The sequence below is a fragment of the Trichogramma pretiosum genome, unplaced genomic scaffold (assembly GCF_000599845.2).
Source record: "Trichogramma pretiosum strain Unisexual culture from Peru unplaced genomic scaffold, Tpre_2.0 scaffold60, whole genome shotgun sequence".
Classification (NCBI taxonomy): Eukaryota; Metazoa; Arthropoda; class Insecta; order Hymenoptera; family Trichogrammatidae; genus Trichogramma; species Trichogramma pretiosum.
In genome coordinates this window covers 949,853-974,997 of record NW_019640805.1, presented here as the reverse complement: position 1 = coordinate 974,997, position 25,145 = coordinate 949,853, and the positions used below count along the sequence as shown (strand labels likewise).

The following is a 25,145-nucleotide window of genomic DNA, read 5'->3' as shown; positions in this document are numbered from 1 at the left end:
ATAATCGCCTGCTCACGAATGATAGCTGGCGCGGTGCTAACAATTTAATGGCAAGCCACGTGCGATCGACTTAAAAGATTAAACGGCTCAGTCACGCATTTAATTGTACGTGTATGAATTAAAAAGGAACAATGGCTTATTAGTAAATGCGAGGGAGGACGTCTGTATAAAAGAGCCGATGCAGCGCTTTGGCGATTCGCATAACGATAAGGATTCGTTCCTCGCAATGGCAATGATCCGTCCTTGGACGTAAACGAGCAGAGAGATTACTTGCCGTGATTTTCATTGGCCGATCGTCTTCAATGAGTTAGGACGCAGCAGCGCGTTCTCACGATGCAAATGATGAGAGACTATAAGATTCCGGCGTCTCGAAGCTACACGCATTGGAATAAGATCAATGCAAACGCAGTATCCATAGAATTACGACAAAAATCTAAGATTTATTAGGACGTCGCCTTGGCACTGTTTTTCTAAAAGAAAAATTATTCGAGTTGAGTGTCGACTAGAACGATCCAAGTCGTTGTTGTGCTTGAACGAGACTTGAGCACTTTTATTTGCGTACATGTAAGCTTTTACGATATATCTATCAAGCTAAACAGCGTCAATTTTTTCAGTCTATTTAATCGGAGTGTGTTGTTCGTCCCCATCAATCTTTTCTCCGCTCGGCGCTTTTGTCACGCTCACCGAACCACGAGGGTCAAGAGCAATCGTCCCTCTAACAAACACAAATTGTTCTTGTTGCTGCGCGCACGCTGCAGGCTTATTTTTTGCTCCTGGCTCATGCTGCGCTGCTACCTTACTTGAGCAAGGAAAGCAACACCTCTACCTATGAGTACTGACGGGGTAATCCTTTATGTATATAGCCCGACGTACTACAATTTCGAACGAGTAAACATTGTAGTACTCAGCTATATGTACATGGACGATCTTTCAGCTTTCCCTTGACTGCAGAGTCTAAGTACTGTTGCCCAACATGCCTTGACCTTTGCAATGAAGCGTTTCAGAATTATTTTTTCATTGGCCTGCTTACCATTGCACTGTCAAGACATGAATAATTCAAAATGTTCGTTGATCAATTTTTTCCACAACTTCATATCTTCTCCTACTATATTAAGACTCAATTCATTCACCATAAATAATACACGTTGTCAGCTTTTGAGCATCCCATATTATTAGCAAAGAATCCCAGCTTAAAAAGGCTTAAAATCATTTTTAAATTATAAAACAAAAAATAAATTCTTTGTTTATTTCTTTTATTTGCTTCTATAATGGTAAGATATAAATATTTTCTTCAAATATATGAATAGAAAATAATTTTACATTCAATTGAAAAAACTCACAACAAAAGGTAACTCTGAATACAGTACTAACTATATTTTCATTATTCAAATCTTGTTCGACCCATTTTGACAATATAAGACAACATAACAAGAAAATATAAAAACACAACTTTTTTTGATATTTTGCACGTACTTTCTTTACATTCAAATGTTCAAATAATCTAGTTTATGAGGGGTTTTCTCTTAAATTTGAATTAATCGTTACGTAAAAGTACAAATTCGTTTCAAAAAATGTTCTGCAGACGAAAACCCATAACCAAGACTTCACCACACCTTGTGATAAATGATTCTGAAGTAGAATCTACATTGAAAGAACACTTTTACTTAATGATATTGATCTTCAAAACAGCTGGTTTTTGGCCTTTTGGAAATGAGAATAATATATACAAATTGAGCAAACTAATTTTCCTTATGTATTGTGCATCATTATTATTAGCTGTAATATAAGATTTTATATATTTCTGAGTGATATTTATATACCGAGCCGACGTATTTCTCATTAGAATAATTTAAAACTTTTTTTACAGATCTTTCTTCTGATATCTGAAATCCAGAGCAGCAATTCAAATATTAAAGTTATAGTTGATTATAGTATTCAAATTTGTTTTTTCATTTTTTTCGATTATATGCTGCATGAATTTATGTTAAATAAAAAATTCGTTTTTACGGTAAGTTCAATATTTTTAATAGTTCATTATAAAATGCATTTTTTCATGATTAAATGAATTTAAGAAAGTGTAAAAATTTCTCTAAATTTTAATTTAAAATTTGATTACGGTACAGCGAAAAAATAGAAAGAGCATACATGTAAAACTTTTTAAATCAATTTTTCATTGGAATTATAAGTCGTTTTGGATTCTTTTAGGTTTAGTGTGACAATGAAAACCATTCGATTCTATTGTATTTTATATTCAAATTTTAAAATTTTATTCAATATATGTTTTTAAAGATGCGATGTTTATTTCGTGAAATTGCAATAAATTGGATACAATCGCCCGCTGATGAAAGAGTAAATATAAAAAAAAACCTTAACCATTCAAACATTATTTCTTACGTAGCTTGTGGTAATTACAATGACAAAATAACGCAAAAAAATCATCTCTAAATCAATATTCTCATAAATTTTTAATTTTCTATTGAAGGTTTATTCAACACTTCTATCATAGTTTATGTACTATTACCTATGTTTATGGTTTTATTTAAGAAAAAATCATACTCAAAACAGCCTAATGTAAATCTCCCATCATTTTTCAACGAAGAAAAACATTTTAACTGCCTCTTAATTCATGCGACTCTGATGTTATTTGGAATTACACTTTTTATTTCTGCTGCAATTTGTTATAGTGTAATGGTAGCTTTTTTTCTTACTGCTAAATTTGAATGCATTGGGTAATAAAAAAAGTTTCCTAATCATTACTTTATAACTTAAATTATATCTATTCCATTGAATGAGTTTTCTGCTCAGATTTAGATTGGAAAAAATGACAGACTCACCAACAATAAATGATTTTGTAAAAAAACAAAATCAAGAATCAGTTTATAACTATGTTTCTTTAGTAATTCAACAACATCAATATGTTTTAAGGTAAAATTGTTCAAGATTGTGACTAAATTATTACGGAAATAGTAGACTTGGACATGATATATCTTAAATTTTTAGTTTGACGGACAAAGTTATGAAAGCTAGCAATGGTATCTGTCGCGTTGGAATATTGTGTTGTATTTTTAACTTAAGTATCGCTGGTAGTATGGTATGCATAAAGAAAATATTTTCTTGCAAGAGATCTAAAATGAAATTTGTTTTTTTTTAGATGGTTATCCACATTAATTCAGATACAAGTTATGCATTTAGAATGGCCTGTGCATACATCATTTGTGCACAATTTATAATTGCAGGGAGCTACCCAATTCAAACATTACAAAATGCTGCTAGTAGTATATATTTAAAATGGTAAAAATTGATTCTACTTAAATTAACTGTTAATTACACCCTTAAGCTAAATAATTAATATTAAAATCAAATGTAAATGTTGGAATACGCGATAAAAATATTTTATGCAATAGTATGACGAAAAATGTCTTTTTTCGCACATTTTTTAGTGCGCAAAAAGCGTTTTTGGACACTTGTGTGCGGTAAAATGCCTCATTTTGGACACGGGTGTGCGGTAAAACGCCTCATTTAAATGAAAGTATTTTTCGTCTCCTATTGCATAAAATTTTGTATGCAACACGTGCCCAGCTTTTTGCGCACAGTGTGCGGAAAAAACACCCACTCGTGCCGGCATAGCCGGCACTCGTGTCTTTTTCCGCACACTCGTGCCCAAAAACGCCTTTTGGGCACTTGTTACATAAATAACTATACTTTTCTATTAATGATTAGATTTTAACAGTTATTTTACAGGGTGGTATAGATTTTCTCCTTCTACAAGGTATTTGTTACAATTTATGATGATAACAGCTATGAATCCCACTACAATTATAATTATCCCACCCAATACTCAATTCGTCTTTCAAACATGTACCTCTGTAAATGATTTTAACTTAATTCACTTTTCATTTTTAACTAATTACATATAAACTTACACAACTTTTTACAGGTTTTGCGTTTATCAATGTCCTATATTACTACGTTGATATCAGTAGTGTCTTTAAATGATAAGTTCTAACTTTTGAGTTGTCTACAAGTATTTTAACCCACTATCAATAAATATTATTTCCAAATAAATTTTACTAAATTTTGATTGTACTACACGGTAAAATTACTATTATCGTGTATAGATAATTACTGCAAACGATGTCTGATCATGTAAAAAATAATACAATATCGATAATACTGATTTTTCTAAGGATGTAACTGATCTTTTTTGCCATTTTGCATCATAAAATTTCTCGTCAGAACTACCTTGAATATCCCAGAAATAAAGAAACGATTGAACTCGATGGTCGACGGACTCAGCAAGTATATTATCTTCGTTACCCAATCAGAAATCTTGGAGGAGAGATGCCGATACCGCGTAGAAGGTGACGAGCATTGATTCGCGAAAAATTCGATAAGGAAGTAATGTATACAATGCTATTTCCTCAACACTGCAAGGCAAGCCGAAGATATTTTGCCGGTGTGAACGAGTAAGAATTCTACGAAAAGCAGAGAGGAGTAGCTCCAAGAGAACCAAGTCTAGCACTCGGTGATTTCTCTTTTCGATATAGAAGCTTCATCGTCTTGCTCTCCCTCGGCAAGTTCGATAGACGGAAAATCGCATTGATTTCTGAAAAGTACAAAAGACTGAGGGAGAAACAAGAGAGAGAGAAGTTCGCTAGAGGGCGGCTTCCTTGCCTGAACACCGATCTATGTGTTATTGCTCAGCTGGAAACTTTATCAAATCAGTACGCGCGCACCTTTCCGCATTACGAACCCCTGCGTATGAGTGGAGGGCAATTAAGTTTTATTCCTCGCTTATCGTGCTCACGCACTCCTATTTGTGCCTTTAGGGATTCGATCGGGTCTTATGCATTCGACTGAATTTAAAACCCTGCTAAAGCTTGATTTTTCCACCATCAAGTATGGATGTGTGGATTTTTCACCACCTATTTTCACCGCAACTTGCAATTAAATTACACACTATTGCAAATTCTACGCCGAGAACTAGTTTGATGTGGCCCGGTCGACTTCCATTCCGATGAATCGCGTTCTCTCCAATTTCGACAGATTCTGCAAGAATATTCATTTTTTTTACTTGAAAAATCAAGACAATGCGAGAATTCAATTAGCGACGGCTCGTCAAAGACGTTTCATCCGCATCGACGCGATGATCGAAAACACCTCAGGTTGCCAGCTAATGTTTCAAGAAAAAAAATTCGCCGGAGTAGGAAGGGCAGATCAGTCCCGAGAAAAAAATCACCAAACGTGCTTTACGTGCGCACCTTGGAACACGGCAAAAAGATTCGGTGCCGAAACGACAACAAAGAACACTCGGCACGCTCACGCATATAATATAGCGAGTCGCATATACGGTGTAAAGCTTAGAGTCGAGCAGTTTATACAGTGCCCAGGGTCTATGTACCGACGTACGCGTGCGAATCCCACCATTTAAATGCAAAGTATCGATTCATCGGAACAGTTGCTGCTCTCCCCGCTTCTCCTCTGCTCGTAGCCACCGTAATACTTTCAGGCCTCTGTGCAGCTTCCTATCTTCCTTTACTTGCCAGCCGTTTCCACAGTAGCAGCAACAACAACGTATAGACATATCTGAGGCCTTCGCGTCCTTTCATATACACATTCCCCAAGGCTACCGTTCCCACTAGCTGCTACTAGGACGTTTCCGGGAGCGACTTGGCACATACGCGCATAATGTATATTAAGTCTTGCAACGACTAGTCTCTCTATTTTTCCTTTTAACTTTTCCCCACAATGCTCCATGTGCTCCTTGATCAATCTTTTTTGTTGCTCGAGTTTTGCTATTACCTGAACTGTATACCGAACGGTTCGCTAAATGACGACAAGTACGAAGAAAAGTGAAGATGCAAACCGTGTAATGAGAGACTCCTGAGACTTTTATAGAGGAACTTTTTTGCTGTACATGTAATATCTAAACGAAGTGCTGCGATTGACTGCTTATCAAGAACATTTCTCAGAAGCATCGAAGAATATCTTTGCGTGCACACTTTCACTTGTCATTGTTATTTATCGTTAATTCGTTAAGTGATTAGATAATTCGAGTTCGTAATACTGGAAAATATCAACAACCTCTTAGATTTTTTTTATAAATACTTTACTGTACAATGCGGTAGTAAGTGCTAATCAGACTGAATATTTTTTGTTTTGTTACCTATTGTAAATGTGATTAAGTTATAATATGATGTGTTTATTGGAGGGAAACTTGACTGGTTTATACATTTTTTGGACGAAAAATGACCTAGCTCACCAGCTCAAGTACACGAGTAAACGTAAAGGATAATAAAAGAGATAAGATAAGAGCTACTGCCGTGCACTGTTCTGCTTTCTAACTTTTCTCGGAGTTTTCCGCTGTAGTTCCTGTGCATTTCTGTACACTGACGGATTGTTTTTAATTATTGTTGCAATATTATCTGTCTTTTGTTTTTTATATTATGTTTAATGATAATAATAAAAAAAACTATGCAATCAAATTCTAAGAATTATACTTGCGATACGGTACGCTTGCGATCCAAGTATATAGGCTAAATATAAATTCGATCGTTGATAAATTCAAATACGTTTCACAAGTAAGAGCAGGCGATCATTGTTATATCTTTACGAGAATAATAAACATTGAAATAAGTAAAAAGTAGGTAATAACTTTCTCTGGTTCGCTTCAAACTAAGATGGCACGATTAACGGTACGGAGTTTCGCACATAAGAATACTTAGTACTCGTTTTAAATGTTAGTCTCTCCATATCTTTCTCTCTCTCTCGAAGCTATGCAACTTTGTTGTGACGGCGATGCTTTTGTATAGAAAAAAGCACGAGAGATTTATTATTCATATCCTTGAGATTAACAAAAGCAAACGCTAGTATAAATAACGTATGAAGATATAATCTGCTGAGGAGGCCTTTACGTGCGTGAGCCCTCGTGCAGCTTTCCGGGACACGAGATCTCTTTATTATGCTCGTATACATGCGCACATACACACATGGAAATAATCTAACGTGGATCGGGCCTAAGAGACAAAAATTCGACGGCGCATTCGAGGGTGGTCGTGTCTATGCTTGTGCAACTTTTCCCATGCACGCACGCGAGCACGTACACGTAAATGTCCCACAATTGTCAACACACAAGCGCGCTGCAGTGCCGCGGTTCCGCGAAGAGAAAGTGTTTTGTTTGCTTAGAAATCAATAATTCTGAATTGCTCTTCGCTTTTCCGCTGCGTTCGTTACACTCGGCCGAACGAAAACAAACTCGTGTTTTGAATTATCCGCAACTTCAAAATAATGGCATACACCGTAGCGCTCGTGTAAGCCTTTTTGCAATAGATGCGCGCTTTAAGGTTTTATTGCGGCAATAAATACACTTTAAATAGGCGCTGCAGTAAACGAGCGGCTAAAATTCATGGCTTACGCGAATCTTCATCAAATCGCGAGAACTCGTTAGGCAGCGAAACGCATGCAGAACCGTGAAATTCATAGCTCGTATTCCTAAGAGTCGTAATTTCAATTTCAATTTCACCCGATCGTTCTGATATAAAATTTAGAGCAATGTTTCCATGATAATTTTATCGATACGGCTTCTCGGGGGACTCAAGGTTCATTGGAGCGATAAGATAATTTTCAGACAGGTTAAAACTAGATTACGACTTCCTTTTTTTTTATAAATAGTCAAAAATTAATTTTGCCGTAGATTAAGAGGTATTTTAGCGGTTCGAGTCGACGAAAATTTGACTTGCATTTAAAATTGCTCCAAGTCGACATTAGGCAGTAGTAGAAGGCAGGCGGCTCAAACGAACTTTTAATTAAAAGCTCTGATGCAGCGTGCTGGGCTTGAAGCCAAGTCGCCAAGACTGTGGACTGCAGCGATTAACGTCTCACTGAAATTGATTTTAACTCTTGAATAATAATTCGAGAAGTAGCGTGCGCGATAGTAGTAACTGGAACATTGCTGCGTTAACACTTCAGAATCATGTAAAGTGTTTATACGAGCGTCAGCGACTAAAAAAGAAGTCGATATTTTTCAGCGACAGATTGTGATTGTGATATTTTGATGATTCAAGAGGCAAGCCCACGCGAGCACATGTCGGCCACAGGCAGCACCTTGTGTGCGGTTTGCTCGATCTCGTATAACATCATATATCGGATAAAGTATATGGAGTGCGAAAAAAACAGGTGTGCGTCGGGATGAGCTGGAGATTCGCTGACAGCAAGGCACACGTGTGCGTATCGAACTGCGTGGCCAAGAGATCGTAATTTGCTCGCAGCGAAAAAGTGAGCGACCGCATAAAATCGTATCGCCGATCACATGTATCGAAGATCATTGAAAAATACAGCAAGAAGCGTACTCGGATCATTCGACTTGCAGCAAATAAAAAAAGATGCGACGAATATTTTTGCCATGGATATTTCTTTTGCTGCTGCGCTCAGTTATATTCATGCGGTTGCGCGCGGCGTACTACGCACGCCAACTGCTGCCGTATCAATGCGCGCTTTTCTCCTCGAAGATATCTGCACGATGGCAAACTTGTAAGCGCATTATAATGCAGCAGGCACGAGTGCGTTAAGCCCCTTGGTCTGACTCGAGCCATTCTCCTTTCTCGGGCTCGCTTTCACTCACTGCGAAGCCTAATCCGAATTATCATCTGCAGGCTGCGATGTGTCGGTTATCTGGGCGCGCGATTTTTTCACAGCTTGTCGAGCAATTAAGGCAGGTGCGCACGTGGGCGCGAACGCGCGTGCCAGCGACGTTCTTTCAAACGTCTCTTGTAAGCTTCTGCACATGCTTCGAAGCGACAAATTCAATTTCTGTTTTCAATTAACAAAAACCGTCGAGACAACGGCAATCTCGACAACTTCTTTAAAACTGACGCGAGTACACGAACAAAATAATTACAAAACGCGATCGAAGCTGTCAAGTACTTTTTAGCGTTTATCGCGCACTCGAGCCAGTGTAAATAGAGGTTTCACCTTCACACTTGCTCGGTGTACTATATAGCATGGAATTTCATTATGACTTTCAAGATAAATAGTTCTATGTGTTTTGAAGACGCAAGTCATGTATATATTAGAAATTCGTGCTTATACCTGGACATGGGTGATAATTCAATTAGCGAGCTTGTACATCAGGTTTTGTGCGCGTCGAGTGGGTATTTATCGAGAAAGAGGGATTTTCAAAGGAAAGTCGCTATTTATCCTCTTGGAACTGGCGCGCAAGGGCACACGCACAATTATCAATGGAAATCGGCGTGACAAGCTCAATCGTCGGAGTTACAACTCAAAGCGAATATGCGAGACGCTTGACTGGAGAAAAGCTTTCATTTTAAACACGATTATACAGCGTTTTCCGAGGCGGGCATGTACGGGAAGTTGACCAAACTCGTTGGGAAAAGTTTGCGTTGAATTTGAAGGTGCACGCGCGCATAAGTCGAGCGAATTCAAAAGCTCCGCCAGCTCGAAATAGCCAAAGTGCGTAGAAAGCAAATTTAAATACGAAAAGCCGAGAGACGGCAACAGCAATGCTTTATCGGACGCAGCTCGCATGAATAAAATACGATATATTAGGTCGAGTCAAATGTGCCTTTCGTCGTCGTCTCTCGTCGGCTTCGTCCGGCGCAAGGGACGAACAATACGATATTGCGGCGCGACCCGCAGCCTCCTCCGCACGCAGCCAGACGCGAGCTTCTAAATATTGAATAATACCGTGTCGAGCGGCCGCAAACAGCGTTAATAATTCAGCCGGCTTAAGCTCTCCTCTGCGCTTATTCGCAAACTATGTGCGCGACGGTGTAATAAACTTGCTCTTTTCGCGGCTCGTTTCAGCGGGCGATGAAAGAGAAACGAGGCGCGCTTCTGCTAGCGGCGATCCTGAGAAGGAAACGAGGTTGCATTAGCCGAGTTCTTTGGCTCAAAGAGTGTCACACAGCAGCAGTAGCAGTGCATGTATATATACAGCAGCGGCGAACTATGCGCTCGACATAGACTAGGAGTCGTAAAGTAAGGCCAAGATGAGTTCAAGAATATAGGTTAATCACCGGCATCGGAGTGTTGTTGATATAAAACGATGGATAACAACTGCGAAAAGTCACGCGCGGCTCTATGTGCTTCATTTGTACGACACATTATAATAATCTTAAACGCGCAATTATGAGATTGGTAGGATGAAACGTTTACGTAATGCGTGCGAGCGATCGCTACTACTTGTCAAATGGCAAGGCTGCCGATGACTGAAAAGGTTTGCGAATTCATCTTTTACGAAGCAGCAAACGAGTTCGATCACATTGAAAAGTAGGTGTTGGCTCGATCTCGCTCCAAACAATTACGAAGGCCTGATTAGATTAGGCGCTGCTTTCTGATTACGGGCCGATCGCGCCCGTAAAAACGCCTCGCTCGCAGTCGAGCGGGCGTTTATGCACGTGCTCGGCTACGAGCTGCAATATAATACACACAACATTGCCGGAGTTGGGACGTGTGCAAACGCCTCTATAGATCTGTTCGTGTATGTGTGTGTGCGTGTATGTGAGTATGTATAATGTGGTACATGCAAGCATGCGGACTGCTCGAAATGCCGTGTTTCGTTTGACACGGAGCTAAATGGAGAATGTATACATATAAGCTCTATATCGAATCAGTATTCTCACACTCTATCCCTTGTTACTCGCAGCAGCTCTTGCACTGCGAGGGCAAGTCTCGAGCGAGCCGCCTGCACTGCATATACCACGTATACACACACACTCACACAACACAATGTTTCTTTGATCGTCTATACAGCGTTGCCACGTCGTACGCGGCGTAATAGCGGCAGCGGGTAGAGAGGCGGTGGCATCATAACTCACGTGCAATTGCAATATTGGACGATATGTGCGCTCAAAGACTTGGCCGTGTACCCCCCCCAGCTAAAAAGTGTAAATAAACCGGCAGGCAAAACAAAAGTGAGAGATGCGGCTTCATCTGCTCTCGAACGGCACACGAGCTCGCGCCTCTGTGAAAGCCGCGCGCCAGCCACCCTCTGTTTGCGTGCAACCTTTTTTGTTTTTGGTTAAACTCCCTTTATGTATGTACGCGCGCTCGTGGCTTGTTTGTTGCAGTAACGAAACTTACTTTGAAAATGTTGTATTTTAACGAATTTTTGGGCGCTTTAAAGACCAAAGCAAATATCAATTGAGCAACTATCGGATACAAAAATCGGCAACAAGCTCCTCCGGCCGGTGTTCGACGCGTGTATCTAAATTCAATCTCCGGTCTGTGTTTGCAAATTGAAATTTTGTCTCTATTGATCGTTTTCAAAGTCGAGCGAGCTGCTAAAGGGAGAGAGATTGTCTAGATCGATAGTGGCCATAACAAAAGAGTATTTTCAGCCTATATTTTGAATATAATAATTTGAACTTTCGATGTACGGTGAAAAACTTTATTAATGTTTGTCGCCTTATCGATGGTCTATAACTGACCTGGAAAATGGGCGTATAAAATAGTCATTTATTTTATAGCTATATACAATGTAAAATAAAAGCTTTAAATTAAATTATACACTAACCACACAAACACTTTTTCATACAAATTCAAAAACATCTTTATTAACCCCTCATTGAAAAATATGGTTTCAGGTATTAATAGTTAAAACCCACGCTGACAAAAAATAGATCATAATTTTCAAACCTGGAGAATAAGAACTAATTCTTTATTCAGTTTTTTTTTTCAATTGCTCGTGCAATAATGATGAGTTATAATAAAAAATTTTCAGTTGTTAATATTTGATGTAACATTATATTCAAACGTCTTAGATAAAGATTATTTTTATTCAGTTAAAAAGTAGTAAACCACTACAGGTAACTCAGATTATTATACTCCATATCTTAATAATTTAAATCTTATTTATTCTATTTTTTATGTACATTTCTTAAGTATTATGAGTAAACTGAACAAGAAAATTTCAATTTATTACTTTTCTTTATGTTTTGCGCGTACTTCTTTGGATTTCAAGTAATAAAAAAATTAGTTTATTTAGCCCTTGTCTCAAGTTTGCATAAAGAAATGTCGTGCAGCAAAAAAACAATAACCAAGACTCCTCAGCATCTTACGATAAATGATTCTGAAGTAGAATTTATATTAAAAGAACATTTTTACGCAATGATATTAATTTTCAAAGCAGCAGGTTTATGGCCGTTTGGAAACAGAAGTAAAATATACAAATTATGGAAAATAATCATTCTCATTAATTGTACAACAATATTATTAGCTGTACTAAGATTTTATACATTTTTGGATGATATTCAATGAACCTGCTGAAAATTACATGATGACTTTTTTTACAGATATCTCGTTTAAGGTCAGAAATTCAAAGCTGTAATCCAAATACTAAAGTTATAGTCGATTACAGTCTCTACACTTCTTTTTTTATTTATTTCGTTTACGTGGCGTATAAAATGGTATTAAATGAAAAATTTGTTATTACGGTAAGTTCGATACTTCGGATGAATTAAAACAAGAGGAATTGCTTCAGAAAAAGTCGAATCGAGTGATAATGAAAAATTTCTAAAAATTCTCCTTAGTCTAGCTAAAAATTAAAAGAAGCACATGCAATTCTTTTCACAAGCATTTTATTCGTTTAGATCGTTTAAGAGGTTATTTTTAATCTGATAAAAATCCTTACGGATCACAGATCCTCGTCAAATGTTTTTAGGACCACTTTTTATCGAAGAATGAAAACTTCTATGCTTAGTTTGATCTTATGAGCCTTTAAAATAAATTTTGAAACATTCCCTGAGGAGAAATTTCCCTGATTATTGAATAAATTGCTACAAGGATCTGTGACCTGCAAGTAGAAAGATGTGAGCATTGAAAATTCAAACTTTATTTCTATTTATTTATATATGTATATAAATGATTTTAAAGATGCGATGTCAGATTCGTGAAATTGCAATAAATTGGATAGAAGCACCTGCTGTCGAAAAAGTAATAATGAAAAATAACTTCAGACAGTCAAATACAATTTCTTACATAGTTTGTGGTACATATGGTTATTATTTACGTTGAATATTACAAAATTAATTATCTAATCAATTCTTTATTTTTTATTGGAGGTTTGTTTAATGCGTCGGCCATAGTATATTTTATGTTACCGCTGTTTATAACTTTTATAGCGGAGTGGATATTTAAAAAGAAGTCGTACCAAAAACCAGAAATACCGAATTTCCCATCATTTTTTAATGAAGACAAATACTCGAGTTATTCACGGATTCAAGTGACGGTGACCGTATTTATTGTTGCAGTTTTTACTAGTGCTGCCGTTTCTTGCAGTATAATGATTTATAGTTTTTTTATTGCTAAATTTGAATATATTGGGTAATTAAAAAATTAATTTTATCAGCTTAAATCTGTATTTACTTACATTTTCTATAGCACTCTGATCTAAAGATTGCAACTTCGCTGTTGGTTTCAGGCTCTGATGCTATACAATATTGTATGCAATATTTTAGAGAATATGCTTTTTTACAAAATTCGGGTTTATATCTCTTTATTTTGCAGAAAAAGCATATTCACACCCGATGCATAAAGTACTATCTAAGAGTGTCGGATCGCCGTGACAAATAACCCATAATATTATTTTTTCGGGTACGTGATCGATGTATTTATAGATATACATAAATGGGTTATTTTGAACGCTGAACAGACACTTTCGCTTTTTATTTGCGTCTTTTTAATTAAAAACTTTTTTCTACTCAGATATCAATTACAAAAAATGACTGATTCAGAAATAATAAATAATTTTGTGCAAAAAAAAAAACAAAAATCAGTTTATAACTATGTTTCTTTAGTAATTCAACAACATCAACATGTTTTAAGGTAAGATTGCTTCAGATTTTGATTCAATTATTAAAAAAATTATAACGGTATATTTATGTTAGTGGTATTGGAAAGTCAAGTTTTTGAGTGTAATATTAAATTTCTTAAATTTTTAGTTTGATGGGCAAAGTTATTAAAGTTAGTAATAGTATTTATCGTGCGGGAATATTGTCTGTTATATTCAACTTTAGTATTTCTGGTTGTATGGTACGTAATAAAATAATAAAGTACTATTTTCTCGCAAAAGATTGAAAAAAATTGTCTTCGTTAGATGGTTATCCACATTAATTCTGATACAAGTTATGCATTAAGAATGGTCTCTATATACATCATTTGTATACTGTTCCTGTTTGCAGGAAGCTATCCAACTCAAAAATTAAAAAATGCTGCCAGTGATATATATTTTAAATGGTAAAAATTTATTTTATTTAAAAGTAGTTATCGTTAATTACATACATGCGTTAAATAAAAAACACCAGTCACTTGTAAATGTTGGATACCAAATTGTTACGTTTTTTGCTAATGATTTGATTTTATAAGTTACTTTACAGAGTGGTATAAATTTTCTCCAACCACAAGGCATTTGTTACAGTTTATGATGATAACAGCTATGAATCCCACTGCAGTTACACTTATTCCGCCTAATACTCAATTCGTCTTTCAAACATGTACCTCTGTAAAAGATTTTAACTTAATTCACTTTTCATTTTTAACTAATTACATATAAACTTACACAACTTTTTATAGGTTTTACGTTTATCAATGTCCTATATTGCTACGTTGGTATCAGTCATGTCATTAAAATAATAATTTCTCTATTTATTAATTTTTCTAAAAGCTTTGTAATTCATTTTCACTAAAACGTGTATGGTAACGTGACTTTATTTTAAATATGGATCGTTAAAGTAAATGAAATAGGAAACTAATTGAAAAAATATGTTTTTACAATTCTTATTCTTCTTACAGTGGTAATTGAAAATCTTTAGTTATATATTATATTTGAACTGCATTTGACTTTACAGAAAAGGACATAACCATGAATTTATGGTTCTTATATTGAAAAGTGCTATTTCAACTTTTTCATGAAATGGAATGTCCATCTGCGTGATTAATAGTACTTCGACGATCCAGAGGGACCAACAAGGAGATCTTCTCACCTTCGGGTCATGGATTTGCTCCAAAATTTTTTTGGGGTCTCCTGGTACCCTATACTGAAGCTCTCTGTGCTTAGTTTAATATCATGGGCCTTAGAGCCCATTTTTTAGAGGATTTTCAACATTATAAAAACATCCATGTTATTTTCTATATCGATATAGAAGTACTTAAACGAAAAAGTGCAACGATAAAAAATTTTTTAATTTTTCAAAGAATCTGCTTGAATTTTTTCAGAATTTTCGGGACCATCTACCACTCTCTTTAAGAAGTCCTAAAATCTATTAAAAAAGGGTTTAATTTGGGCCTCTTGAATTAAGTGATAGATGGTCCCAAAAATTCTGAAAAAATTCAAGCAGATTCTTTGAAAAATTAAAAAACTTTTTATCGTACTTCTATACCGATATAGAAAATAACAAAGATGTTTTTATAATGTGGAAAATCCTCTAAAAAATGGGCCCTAAGGCCCATGAGATCAAACTAAGCACAGAGAGCTTCAGTATAGGGTACCAGGAGACCCCAAAAAAATTTTGGAGCAAATCCATGACCCGAAGGTGAGAAGGTCTCCTTGTAAGTATGACTTTACGTAAACTTTGCACTTAAAGAGTTGTAATAAATTATAACAATAATGAGAGATATGAAGGTGCAGTTTTTCAATTCATAGTTATTACTTATACCTAATTTTATGAAAATATGATCAAATGATTTAAAATCTTGAAATATATTATTGCTATAATCGCATACTTGATTCGTTCCTTTCTCTGGCGTTAGCATAAAGACTTCCTGTTATTTTATATTTGCCTGTTACATCGGGTCGCATAAATATAATAAATACAACGAAGTGACGAAACCTCCTTTATTCCGAAGAACAATAAGATATTGATATGTACTTATTTCTTGCATGGTCAGTGATAGAAGTAACAATAACAAATGGCTGTAAATAAAAAGTGGCAGCGGCTATCTAGAATACATCTATAGTTACTGCTTACTGTGAAGTAAACGAGATTAACACTTGTACTAGCTGACCAAAGCAATTTTCACAATTATTGTTCCGTAAATCCTGCAAATTTAATCGCAAAATGCAGCAAAAACAATGACCTAAAAAAAAAACGTTCGGCAAAGTTTGATGGCTTGTGGGAAGCTTCGGAAAATGGAAAAAAAGTCACGCAGACTTCAGTGCACGAAATGTAACGGTAGATTGGCGTAGAGTGTAATAGAGACGAGGAAGAAAAACAACGTGAATTTTATGACTCGGTACGCAATGGGCGCATTTATGATTCCGAATATACAAATAAGACATATCGAGAGCAGCGCACAAGGAAAGTGCACGAGACGCGTTAATGCCACAGCAGTTGCTACCGCGCGATCACCTTGTCTCGGAGCAGCGCGCGTGAGTTTGTTTTTTTTTGCGACTTAACGCGGATTATTTTCTCCAAAGCAAAGATCGATGCTGCTGTTGCTGCACTCCTCGTACGCGTGCACTCTCTATATCCCTCCCTCGATATAAGATCCATATCAAGATTTCAGAAAGTGCGCCATTCCACTTTGCGGCTGACTGGCCCTGAAAGCGCAATACATCTTTGCGTCAAGGAGCGGTTTGCTGATCGCATGCGCCAAATACGCGCTTGACTTGATTATATATACCTATACGTACGTTTGAGCGGTGCAAATATGCGCTACGTATATTTTTTGCAGACGAGTCCGTTATTTTATCTATACTACTCGATGCTTGTGTATAAAGTGCCAAAATTATCATGTTTATACTTTACACAGTTTTGACATTGGGCATCGGTTGGTAAGTGAAATCAATTGGTTGAAAGAGATTTTTTCGAAAAAATTAACCATTAATAATTCTTTATCAGTAACGTTGAGAGCCTTAATCGAGGGTATTTTTAAAATCAAACTATCAAGTTGATGGTTTTTAATGCGCTCAATTTAAGTATCTGTGAATCATTTAAGCAAACCCGTTTAATCGATCCGACTGGATTCTGAAACGCATGGTTACCAGTTTAACGTAATCCGCTTGTAATTCCCGCCTTTCTCTCGCCTCGTTGGCTTACCTCTTTCCATAAACAACGTCATCGCGAACTCTCACTAGTCGAGCAAAAATTTCAAATGAGTAATCGGTCATAGCACGAATTTACCGTTTTTGAAGCGCGCAAAATTCCGAAAGTATAACGATCCGTCACTCGCGTATGAGTATTTTGAGCAACAAGCGTTTGTTCATGTGCGAGTGTGCCATACATATAGCAACGCACGAGTTTGGCTTCTTCATCGACTCGCACTCCCTACTCCATACGGGCAGCAGACCGATCATTTATTCGCGCGAAGCGACAAATCGGCGCTTGTAAACACACGTAGTCTCGCATAATACGCGTTGGCGAAAAAGCTCTTTTGAATTCGAGACGCATTGTCGAAGCATTTCAATGCGCAACGACGCTTCCTTGAGCAAACGCGCGACAGAAAGACCGAGAGCCGGATTTGTTTTTGTGCGGGCGAGCTTACTCCTTGTCAGGGCCAACTGTCACAAACGAGTGTAATCGCGCGCCTCGGATTAAAGGCGACGAATCGCTTCGCATTAATAGAACGGATGCATTGATAACCCTATCGCTCGTCCTGTTAACTTACGTGATATTTCATGTGTATCTTAGCTCACGTATAAATGTATAAACTCGCTAAAAATGAGAAAGTATCGTTCATTAAATGTATCAAGGTACTTGATGTGAAACGAGCGATGATGATGTTTAGCGATAATACCGAATCCAGCTTTGAAGTGAGGATGGATTATATTCATCACTAGTATTATCATTTTGCACTGATTTTCACGAAAGAGGAAAAACATCAAAGGAAATTCGTACCAACCACGATGCTGGAATGTGAATTGTATTTCGGCGCGATCAACGGAAGCGTGATAACGATAACGTTTTCAGAGGGTCAAATACTGTAGAATAGCTACGAGCTTGTTCAAAGTTAAAGTCCACAATTTAGGGTCGCGTCATATCACGATGAATAATATTGAATGATTTTGTACTAAAAGATATATCATAAATTGTAATCCTCTTAAGTGTGTATTTCGATTGAAATTAAAATGATTTCAAATTATTCGAGAAGGATTTATGTTTTACTGTATCGAAGTCACGAAGTCAAAAATCAATTGTATGACGTTCGTGCTTTATTTTACAAAAAGGGCGAATAACGTCATTGCAATTCGTGTTAAAGCAATAAATGAATTTATTATTCTACAGTGGTGTTTTCTTTTATGAGACGGTTCGACTTGAATGAGATTTTTTACTATTGTATTACTGCTTGAAAAGTAGTCGAATAATATCACTTGAATACCCTGTTCATTGATAAAATGCACTTCTATGTTTTGGGAATTTATTATAAATTTTCTATCGCTATCATTATAAAGGTCGATTTGTTGAGCAAAGTTTGTTAATCTAATCTGTCACTAATTTAGAGATTAGAATGCCAGCGCAAAATTGCAAAACTGATGAATGATAATCGATACAAGCGACCGCAGTTACTGCATGAGCGTCATTTTAATTACGTCATTTTTCAACTGCTCAGTCTCAGTGTCAACTAGTAAAGCCTGCTAATCTTTTCAGAGACATGTTTCATTCACACTTGAATCGCGTAAAAAGTATCGAGCTGAGACGCAAAGAAAAAAAATGTGGAAAAAAGCCGTAGGATAAGTCGATTGCTTGCTTGTGTTTAAATAACTGCAGTTGAAACCTAACGCATGTGCAAATACACAAACAAAGACCGCAAAACTAAAAGCTTTCTTGATGCTTCGATTACGAATACACTTCAGTCAAGCGTCTTCTTGTCTCGACACTCGCACAATCGTGATTCATACACACGTCAAAGTAACAGCAACATTTTTTTTATGCATAAAGCACGAAAGCATTTTTCGTATTTTTCGTTTATCTTTGTTTCGTTACGCAGCGTGTAAGCGCGGAAGAATTGTCAAGCCGCGCGCAGGCTTCATCCGCAAGCACAAGTCGAGCGAAAAAAAAAGAGAAGGCAAGTAGCGTCAGCTTCGCGAGCTCTTTATGAAAACGTCAAGACGAAAGACAGCTAGGGCTGGTACGGTGTAGTGCTCTATTTGAAATTAAAATCTCGGGCCGTTTCAACCCCTACACCCCCGACGCACACGCACTTGTTTAATATAGAGAGACGCATACGTTCGCGCGAGCCTAGTGAAGCATTATGCGCGGCGAAAAAGAGGACGAGAGTTACGTCAAAGACGAGCCTGAGTTCTGGCATCGACGGCGATAGGCAGCAACAGCTTTTCTACGCATCATTACATCAAAGGTACAGCAGCTGCCACTACCGTCGATGCTTCTGCTGCTACGATGCAGTGTATATGGTGACGATGCGTAATATACAAAAAAGAGGATGAGCTACATGGTTGGAAGATCCTCCTTCCTTTTCTCGTTGTTCTTTTATGGTACATAAACATCTTATACAATGCTTTTCCATGACTAAACTTTAAAATTGTCTTTGCAATAATATACCTGACAGAGTGTAATTCTAGTTTGCATTTTAATACTTATTAAATTATTTATTTTGCATGACTTACTCTACTAGAGCTACGTTGAGTACAATACAGCTATTCCTTTTGAACACTTACCTGTAAGAAAAACATATTTGAGTTATTAAAAGATTTAATGCAGGATTAATATTATATACGTGTAGACCATGTAATGGTTTATAATAGAAATTGCCTTTCAAATAGACACAAGTATGCATGCATTCAAAGTAGTTTAAAGAATGATTTCTAGTCCTCTGAGTTCATGAATCATAATCTTTTGACCTTTTGTAATGTTGTAATTACTCTTTTTTTCATCATAGAATACAATCTTTTATCTCACGTCAAGATTTATTTTTCATTTATTGCCTTGCACTAAACAGCGTTTTCACTTGCTGAGTATAAATATATCGTATCGTGATCTAAGAGATATTTATATTTTTTTAATTCTTTGCGGAGCTCGAATATTATAAAAGAGCCAAGTAGAAAGCTAAGTACTCAGTTGAGGTGGCAGAAAATAAAGCTGAGGCCATAATTTGTATAATTTACGTTTCGGTAAAAAAGCTTTTCTATATGTACCGTACATAAAATGAAACGGGACACTATAATACGATTTTCCTGCTGAAAAATATAACTTCATCCTCCTTAAATTTGTTATAACCGAAAAATCTTTCTTATAAAAACATAGAACCAATCGAATGTTCGTGATTTTCTCGTAACCGATCTCTCGTTAAGCTCGTGTTCACTAGAATGGGGATGAATGTTAGATTTTGATAATACATTTTATAATACATAAATTTTAAATGCTAGATAAAAATACTCTCTAATCAATTTTCTCACAAAAATATTTCAGAGGGATATATAGAAATAAAAGTCCTTTAAAATGCCACGAAGAATAACCGTACGAGAAAACTTAAAATCAAGCACATCGAAAAGTTTTTCTGTTAAACATTGCATTACAATATATGGAATAGGGGTAGTGGGTAAAATAACGGGTAAGGTCAGGTCGAAAAATAAAAATTTGAGAAAATTAATGAATTCAATTTTTATTATACTTATTTATTTTAATGAAATAGAAAATATGCAATATTAGAGAAATCCAAAATTAAAAAATGCTTCAATTGAGTCGATTGCCTTCAGTGGCTTTGGACTATATCCACCAAGCAAATGTTACATAAATCTTCGTTCATTAGCTGCTCGATGATTATTTCACAGCAGAGAATTGGCAGCCGGTAGCGTGTCAGTTTCAAAAAAAATTCCAGTGCCCATCGTTGAAAAAATCTTCTCGATAGCTTTTCGCACAGATGCACAGCACAAATCTGACCGGCCCTACTAGAAAAGAGCCATTGACCATAATAACATGCGAACTTGAAATAATCTGTACATGTGAGTAGTTTTCTCGCTTCTTCGGGTCGCAACTGGATGAGATCATGGAGAGACAAAATCGGACATTCCAAAAATTCTTCGAACGTTTTCGGTACTTTCTCGCCATCGTCGTAATGTTCGTCGTAGTGCGACATCCTCGGAAGTATACGTACACTTTTTGCTTTTGTTTCATACTCTTCATCATACCAGCATTCGTCAAGATCCGACGATTTTTCGAACAAACTATACTTAGAAAACAATTTGACGATGGTCAGCGCCTCGCTTCGGTCCAGTTCGTATCCTCTTCTTTCTAGACGCTCGACGACGGCCAGGGCACCAGACGCTAGTTTCAATTTATAATCAAATGAATTATCCTCTTCCAAACATTGTTCAAATCTCTCGGCGAAGTCACTTTCGGATGGGAAAACAAATCTAGACAGATCGGCACCTCGATTCAAGAGTACATAGACCACGTGAGGCATAAGATGCGATACAGCTAATTGCAGCGGTGTCCGACCCATCTGGTCCCGAGCATCGACCTGCACCGTTTGATGTTTTTCGTCGTTGAGCTTGAAAAATAAGTCCACCCAGTCATCGTCGCCGTCTCTTGTCGAAATGACATGCAAAGGCGTCAATCCCTTATTATCGGCCAGATTAGGGTCAGCACCGCGCATCAGCAGTAATTTAACAACATCCCCGCGATTGTTCTTTAGAGCCATGTTTAGGGGCGGATGAGCGTAACTGACGGTCGATTCTCGAGAGAGGCAATTGGGATCCAGGCCAGAGTTGAGAAATCTCTCGACGACGTCGCAACATAAGAACCCGCTGCAGGCCACATGAAAATGTGTCAGGCCCAACTTGTCAGTGTAATTCACATCGAACCTGTTGTATATGTGAAAAAGGTAGGGAATTATGTAGTCGTTGCGGCTTCTAGACGCGTGATGCAGAGGTGTTGTGCGACGCGACACTGGCTTTCCGTATTTATCAAAGTCGGGTTTGTCCTTGTAACCGCTCGCTATCACAAATCCGACGAATGGAATCATCTGAAACTTAGTAGCGGACATCACGCACTCTGTGAGAAGCCAATCGATTTCATCTGGTCGAAAAATGTCCCGGAGATCAGGAAAATGGCCCTTCCAAGCATTGACCAAGGGGTAAAGTTGGCGGAGAAATTTCTTTCGCTCTTCTTCGATTTCCCAATTGGTCTTTTCTCGTAAACTTATTAATTTTGCCACGTTGACTTGACCGCAGTAATTCATATCCATATTTCTAGGATCGTCGTCATCGCTTCCTTCATGTACACCTATAATGGATCCGTCGCTAGACATTTTTCTGCACACTCAAAATTCACATACACATACACAATACAGTCATTTACAATATGTAAAGTAATCTTTCACTTTTTCACTAACTCGAGTCGATGCGATATTCCTTTGTTGTTCACGCTGCAGCGTAGTAACTTGGACTGACTATCAGCATATGAGTTAACTTACTAGCTGCGTATGCGTCGTCGTTTGTCCGAGCTACTGGCATGAACGCGCAGTACCTACAGAGTACGAGCGATGCGAGCGAGTGCGACAGAGACGGAGATACACGTTACAATACGCCGAGCAGTAGATGCGAACGTGATTCGTCGCAGCAGAAGTGACGAGAAAAATAGAAGACTCTCGGTCCTGCCGAGTGCCGACCAGTTCACGGCGCGCGAAAGACTCAGAATTGCGCTTGCTCGCTTTACTTCTCATACGAGCATTACTAGCGTAGTAACTTTTTAAGAATTTATACTTACTTAGTTTTGGCTTTTTACTTTTTGACTCGTCAACTGTTAAACGAGAAAATTAAAACGAGACACTATAGTTTCAAAGAGGGTTTTGACGTTTGAAAATGATATCAGAGGGCCCATTTTTATCAAGGATGCTTTTCAAAATCTCTGTAATATCTCTGTATAGTAGAATTCGTACGGCGAGCGCGGCAACCACAAAAGCTAATCGTCCGTCGTTCAACGCGTCGAAGCGGGAAAATTCGTCTCGTGTATGAGCGCAGGCGAAGCCGAAGGGAGCCCGGAGTATTAGATTGTATGTAGCTCGGAGCGAGGGCCACCGCTGCCGTTTCCGAGCACGAGCTATATATATATGTGTAACTACAGCAGCTTTTGGCAGCACTGATATATGTGTATAATGCGCGTATGTATACGCTGGGAGCAGAGGGAGCGAGGCAGGCGCTCTGCTATGCCGTATATGTGTATACGAGGGAACGTCGACGAGCGACCTCGCGAAGGGTGAGTCTAATGAAAAACATGCCCAGGCCATTGTCGACGACGCGACGAGCGCACCCCCCCGTTTCCTCTCGAAAACCATTGTTTCGTCATGGCCAAAAGTTTAATGACATTTTCATTTAATAGCTTGTGCCTGCGCTCTTAAATAACTCCTACTCGATCTAACGCGCAGCTTTTTTACGCGCCGAAACTATTTACATCTCGCCAACTTGCCGGTGTTGTACACTCTTATTCAATTTTATTTTAGTCAAGACATCTGCGCGAGTAAATGAACAGCGTGATTGACTGTTTCTGCTCAATCAAAGGCCGAGACTCATTGCACAACACGCTACATACTGTATCAAAATCTTCCAAGTCCTGGCTGAATAAAAATTAATTTCGAGCACAATAAACGCGCGACGAAAATTGCCACATTTCGACGCGTATTTATACATCTATTCTAGCATTCGTTTCGTTTAGCGCAGGCGAGTTTTAGTACTCGCAGCTTGCGCATAATTTATTCGATGTCGCGGTGCCACCGTCCTTGCCGCCGCTGCTCATGCCGGTGCTATAAACTCGTGCGATACTATGCGAGTTCGCGTCATCGCTGCACGAGTGTAACGTCGGCTAAAAAAAGAACGTACATTTTTTTGCGGTTTAGAACAAAAGATGAGCGGCTGAAAACGATTTCCGGAACGATATATATATGCACGAGCGAGATGCACGTTGCAATGGCACAAGCTGATGAGCGCCTGTTTGTAGTCGCTTCGTATAGGCCTCGGACGAACATGTGGAAGGAAGCCATTTTTCGACGCCACGTGCCTCCCTTCAGGCGGCGTTCCTCTCCTAAATAATGTTTATACCTCTTTCTTTGAACTAGCTGCTTTATTGTGTTTCTTTTTTTCAAACCATCCTCGAGTCTAATCGAAGTCTATGTTATCCCTTTTATTGATGTTACATAATTAATTAAAAATTTTAGAGAATCTCCAATGAAAGGGTCCAATCGGTGAAATGTATTCCCGTAGATGAAAACGAGTTTCCAGCACATCAAACGCCTGATCGATCGGCTAATTGAATTAATTTTAGCGATGCTTTATTACAAAGCACTTGAGCTCGTTCACTAAAATATTTTTCAACCGAATGTACTTCAGTGCCGCATGCTGAAACAAGTAATCGCAGTTCAAATGTTACTTTGAACGTTCGTCTCGCGTTTTTGAATTGTATAAACTTGTAGAACTTGTGTAGATTCAAAAGCAGCAACTCGCATAATTCGGCCTCTCATTCGAAAATACTATGCAATCGGGCCAGACGATCTCCAGCGATAAATCCACACGCGCACTGCTTTCCTTTTACGCACCTGGTCAATGCTGCGTGCATAAAAATTAAAAAAAAAAAAAAAAAAACAACTTGTAGCGAGTAGCAGCTAAAACAGTATACAAAAATGCATTCCCTTAATTGAGGGCCGGGTTCGGTTTTTTGCTTGCGCGCGAGATTTTTATTTATAGCTAAAACTGCAGTGGCACGCGCGCTCGTAAAGCATAGCGCGGGCAACTGCAACTCTGCACGTTTGTAACTCGGGGCTAAATTGCATGGGTGTGCATAAGTCTGGCTCGTTATATGCACCCGTACCTACATACCAATGTCGCGTTTGCAGCGCGCTTCGCGTGCTATACATATGATTTGAGATTTACCGCTTATGTTTTTGATGAATTGCGAGGAGTTTTCAAAAAGTTTTATAACAACGTTCGGAAAATAAGATGAAAGGAGACGTGGCACACGACTGCCTCTTAGCGCAAAAAAAGCACCTATAGCGAGCTACAGAGGCCAAAGTTTTACGTGCAAATGTATATTTCAAGCGAACAATTTCATGAGCCAAATTGTTGGTATTACAAAAGGAGAAATGTTGATAAAACGACGCACAGCAATACAGAACTGCTCATCGGAAATAGACAAGTAGCGATCGTAAAGTCGCGAGTCATAAAAGTAACACGATAAAACGGA

The 25,145-nt window shown here is 37.8% G+C and overlaps 1 protein-coding gene across 1 annotated transcript in view; it reads right to left on the bottom strand.

The window, feature by feature from the left end:
- LOC106649895 (caskin-2) overlaps positions 1 to 25,145 on the bottom strand; it is a 106,222-nt gene that overhangs the window by 61,316 nt on the left and 19,761 nt on the right. The gene's annotated exons all lie outside the window — the stretch shown is intronic.